We start from the raw sequence: 5598 nt of genomic DNA, 5'->3' as shown, positions 1-5598 counted from the left end.
TGACGTTCCAATCAACGAGAATTTTGATTACTGAATTCCTTGGTTTACAAATTCTACGAATTTTTGAATTTATCCATATTGAATGGAGGATTTAGGGGATTCCCCTTGGTGTATCTGAAACAAAAAATTAAATGCTTGTTTCTAAGATGACAAGATGATGTAATGAGAAAGAAAGAAGGAAAAATTATAAAAGAAAAGAAAAAAGGAAAGAAAAGAAAAGAAAAAATAACCCAATGATGAGTCTATTTTACTACTTTTTTTAGTTTTTGTTTTGTAGTTAGTTTCATTGAACAAGGGGAAGTCGTGTGTCCTATGAGGCCGGGCAAAGAAATAAAATGTGTGCAAAGTAGAAAAATCACTTGTAAGTGAAAAAAAATAAAAAAATTACAGAAAAAAAGTTTAGTAAATGAAAAAAATTTCTCGTGAGCAAAATAATAACTTTTAAGTTAAAAAAGTAACTTACAAAGAAAAATACACTAATAAGTTAAAAAATACTAAATACTTTAAAAATTTTCAACTAAAAAATTTCACTCATAAGTAAATTTATGTACGAGTTAGAAAATTATTTATAATAATTTATTTTATTTTTCAATGTTTTGGTTTAAAAATCAATAGCCAACGCTATTTATGTCCTTTAATTTTAAAGTTTTAGAAAATGGGTAATTAGCAAAAAAATCCTAATTGTTTGTACTTATTTTGCAAATCGTTCCTATCATTTCAAATTTAACATTTACACCCTCATTTCAATCTTTTCTTGCAAAGTTGGTCCTTTCCATCTCATTCTATCCATTCCTTCTATTAAAAATGGGTAATTGGTGCAAAACATCACTGTCGATTGCCTTTATTCAACAAATATTCCTATCGTTTGCCTTCATTACTCAAAAGGTTCTTATCGCTTATTTTCTCAATTAAAGTATTTTAAGATGATTAATTTACCTCCTGTTTAAATAAATAAATAGAAAAGAAAAGAAAGAAATAATACAAAAAAATAGATAACAATAGTCAAAGTCCTAATTTTTCAAATAATGAAAACGAGTTCCACTTAAAATAATTTAAAACATAGTAACAAACAAAAAATTTCATCTTCTCCCTTCCAAAAAAAAATCTTTTTTTCTCTTAGCTGGGTTTGAATTTTAATAGTTACTTTTGGAATTTGAATTAAGATCTTGAACGAACCCTCTAATGGAATAAGAAATCCCATAAACTTGAACAAAAACAAGAAAAATTTAAAGTCAATGCATTGATATATGCATATGTGTGCGTGTATGGAGAAGATAAAAACAAGAATTTGCTAAAAATATCTACATCCCTAAATACAACTGGTATAACTTTGCTGAAAACAAAAAGGTATTTAACACGAAACTTAATTATAGAAAAAATGTTAAATACTCTGGGTGGTGGTGGTAGCCGATGGCTGAGTACGGAATTGGATAAGGAAAAATAATTTTTTTTTTGTTTTTTTTTTGTTTTTGTTAATATTTTTCTTACTTTATATATATATATATATTTCTTTTTAATTATTTTTGTGGTAATGGTGGGTAGAGGATGGGGGTAAGGGTAGGAGTAGGAGTAGGTGGGGTTAATTGGGAAGATGAAATATTAATTTTTTGTTAGTCTTTTTAAATTATTTTACCTAAAATTCGTTTGAAATTTTTAAAAATTTAAAAATCTAGCTGCAATTAGGGGTGAACGCGGTTCGGTTTGGACGGTTTGTGCTAAATTTTTAACTCAAACCATTTTTAGCGGTTTGAAATTTTCAAACCAAATCAAACCATTTTATTTTTCAAACCAAATCATAATTTGCGGTTTGGTTCGGTTTTAATCCGCAGTTTGCCTTTCGACATTATCATAATGTATTGAACATAGTTAAATATAAGTGTAAACGAGAACTAATGATGTTAAATATTAAATTACATTCATATTTACTATGGAACACATGAATAAATTATTTTCAAAATCGATTGCTAAAAGATGTTAATAGAACAAATACATATTTCTTCATTTTTATTTACCCTTTCTTGTTTGACATTCATATTGTTATATAGTTGTTGGTAAATATAGAGTTACATTTTATTATTATAGTTTAGTTACAACTCTTTTTGTGTTTTTCTAGTGAGATGCAAAGTAAAAGGTAATAGTACTAGTTAGAGAACTTTAACATTTTTCACACAATCAATACGCTTCGTCATTCATTCTTTTCAAATAAAAAACAAGTTCATTAATCATCTAAGCACACAAACAATCATTTTTCTATATAAATCACAACTTACAAGTGTATAATAAGTTCAAAAAAAAAAGTAAAGAAAGAACAATGGAAAATGGCCTAAATAAAAATCCAAGACTTATCGAAAGAGAAGAGAGAAAGAGACAATTCAAGAAGATATTAGTAGACTAACAGGTAAAAGTGACTGGCGATTCGTTCAGTGGTGGTAGACAAACGTCAGATGTTAGAAAAATGAGAGCTTATGTTAGGGTTTCTGAAACTTTAGATGCGATTTACTGATATAGTTTTATTAAATTATGATTTGGATTGTTAATATATATATATATTTTTCATTTCATATGATTTTGGAATAATTTTAGTTTAGTTTAGATATCAAGCGATGACGTGTGTTGTGAACCTATTAAATCATATGTCAATAATGATGAACCTAATTTACTTTCTATGATTATTTCAATAGGTTGGTTGTAATTTGTATGGTTAAATTGATTTTTTTTTTTTTAAAGTGAAAAATGTAAAATTTTTAAGATAATAAAATTAATTTTTTAATTAAAAAATTTAAAAACGGTTCGATTTGATTTTGTGCGGTTTTTTAAAATCAAAACCTAAACCAAACCATTTTGAAACGGTTTGGTTCGATTTGAGAAAAAAGAAACCACGGGTCCATGTGGACCCAAACCAACGGTTTCAACTCAACGGTTTCGGTTTGGTTTGTGGTTTCGCGATTTTTTTGTGTAGCCCTAGCTGCAATTATTTAAATTTTTTATATCCTTTTTTTTTTTTTTTAACTCTATTTGTGATTTGTAGATGAGGGTAAATTAGTAATATTACAATGCATTAATGAAGAAAATAGATGGTACGGAACTTTTATGCAATGAAGACAACTGGTAGGGACATTTTGCACAATGAAGAAGTATTATAGGGACATTTGTACAAATTATCCATATTTGATAGAAGGAATTGACGAAATTTGGTCCTTTTTCGTCTCATTCCATCAATTCCTTTTGCACTAATTACCCTATTAGAAAAATTGTGCATTGTTTATGTTATAGATTTGACTTTTGAACTTCCTGCAAATATGTTTAAATTTGAAGTATTAAAGATGTCATTGTAATCGATGGTGGATTACTGAATAACATTTTTAAAATTAGGAATTTGCCTCAACAAGAACCATGGTCAGATATAGGTATTAATAGGAGTCAACTATTTTGTTGATCAAGAATTAATACTTGGAACCTCAATTTTTGATGGATAGTATATTTGGGCTGTTTGGTTATTATTTGAGACAATCTTGCTACACAAACAAGGTCAATTATAGGATTTAAAAATAAGGGACACTTGTCAAATATTCATTAGATAGTTTGAAAAAAAAAAAAGGGAAAAAAAAAAGAAAAAGAACCACAATAGCACCAATCACCTAATCCTATCAACTGTCCCTGTTTGAGTAGCTTTATCATATTTGAGTTATGAAGCTAGCACTTAGTCCAACTTCCAGCTTCTAACATCTAATTCAAACAATTTTCCCAGTCAATTTTTTTTTCCTTGCTTCTTAGTACAGAAAGTTGGTTTTGAAACCCTTTTGAGCTGGCTATATTTGAGACTCTAAATCACTCTAATCGAAGGACTATAAAAATAGTTATGGTAGTTTTCATAAGCTGCGACAGTGTCATCCTAGTATTGTCTACCTACTTGCAACTTCTTTGAACAACTTGAAGTAAGGCTGGACCCAAATATTTTGGGTTAAGAGGTCATAATCAAACTTTCAAAAAAGTATCCAAAAAAAAAAAATTTAAAATAAGAGATATCTTATTATAATTGTTCTCTACGTTGACTACATTGAAAGAAAATAACTAAAATGAAATAGTAATATGACACACCTTCAAGAAGACGACAGTGGATGGAGCCAGAAGTTAGAAACTTAGAAATATGCAGACCAGCGCAAAAGAATAGGCAAAGCGTGACAGCAAAAACAACAGCTGAATGGAAGATTGTGGCGGGGGCTTATTCAAATGGGGCTTATTTTAATGGGACTTATTCAAATTGGCAGTGACTAATGGCTTATTCAAATGGTGAAGACGTGAAGTGTTGGCCAGTGGGTAAATGGTAATGGCATATTATGGTAGGGGATTATTCAAATGGCGGGAGAGAAAGAGACAAAGCTTCAGTGCCGGTGGCATTGTATAAATGTAGGGTTTAGTTTTTTTGTTTTTTTTCAAAATCTATGGGGTCACGTTACCCCCTAGGCCCACCCCAGGTCCACCCATGTCTTGAAGCACTAATGGGTTTCAATAAATTATGCAATTTTGATATGTTGTGCTTAGATGACTTATTTGACCACCGTATAAATTTTAGAATCGTGACAAGTATGGAAAACAATTTTTAGAGACAAACTATGCAAATTGAAATAGTGAAAAATGATTTGCCTTTAGTTAAAAGATTTAAATTTCCAGACTTAATGTGCACTTTTTAATGCTCAAATCCATATTGTTTAAATCGTCTTCTGCTTTTCAATAATTGGATAGATAGAAACTTAAATAGTAGTGAATCGAGTTAAACAATTTGGGAAATTATATACTTGAAGTTGCAAAGTGGTAAAATTTCAAATACTAATATGGATAGTATAATTGCCCTTAGTTTGTATATACATAAGAATTCATCAACTAACTAAAAAATAGGATAATTACCATTAATTTCCCCTCTGATAACAATAATTTGTGCGAAAGTGTGCCCGAGATTTTTAGAGCTTCTCAAATACTAATATGAATGGCACTAAAAATTGTTATATAAACAAAATAGAGAATGTCTACAAAAGTTCATCTCCAATACATCATCTCCAGCTATTATCAATGGCTTCAAGGTATTATCAATGACGTCAAGAAATGCAACATAAGTCAATTTTGATTGCTAAAATATTTATGTTTTATTTTATTTGACAGGTGCAAACTTTATATCATTAAGTAAACAATATTTTAAACCAAACTAAACCTTAGAAGTTATTTTGATTTGAAAATTAAAATGACATGGCTTGGATTTTTTATTTTTTATTTTTCAAACCTTTTTAAATGATTTAGTGTGAAAATAGATCAAAAATCAACCAACCAGACCGTGTTCACCCCTAGCTCCACTTAAAAGGATAATATGTATTGTACAAATAAGCACCTGAAAATGTATTTTTAAGCAAGACAATATGCACTAAGAAGTAATATCTTGATTCACATTGCAATATCATAAATGAATCACCACAAGACAGGATCATAAGAAAGTGCACACATTTTGTTGAGTGAAACAATTAAAGAAGTTTTATTGCTCAATAGAAAGACAAGTATACAAACAGGAAATAACAAAACTGGGAACTTTAGCACAACACATCAAATGCT

The sequence above is a fragment of the Olea europaea genome, unplaced genomic scaffold, assembly GCF_002742605.1.
Source record: "Olea europaea var. sylvestris unplaced genomic scaffold, O_europaea_v1 scaffold7622, whole genome shotgun sequence".
NCBI lineage: Eukaryota > Viridiplantae > Streptophyta > Magnoliopsida > Lamiales > Oleaceae > Olea > Olea europaea.
The sequence above is the reverse complement of the archived record's forward strand: the minus strand, read 5'-3'. Positions refer to the sequence as shown.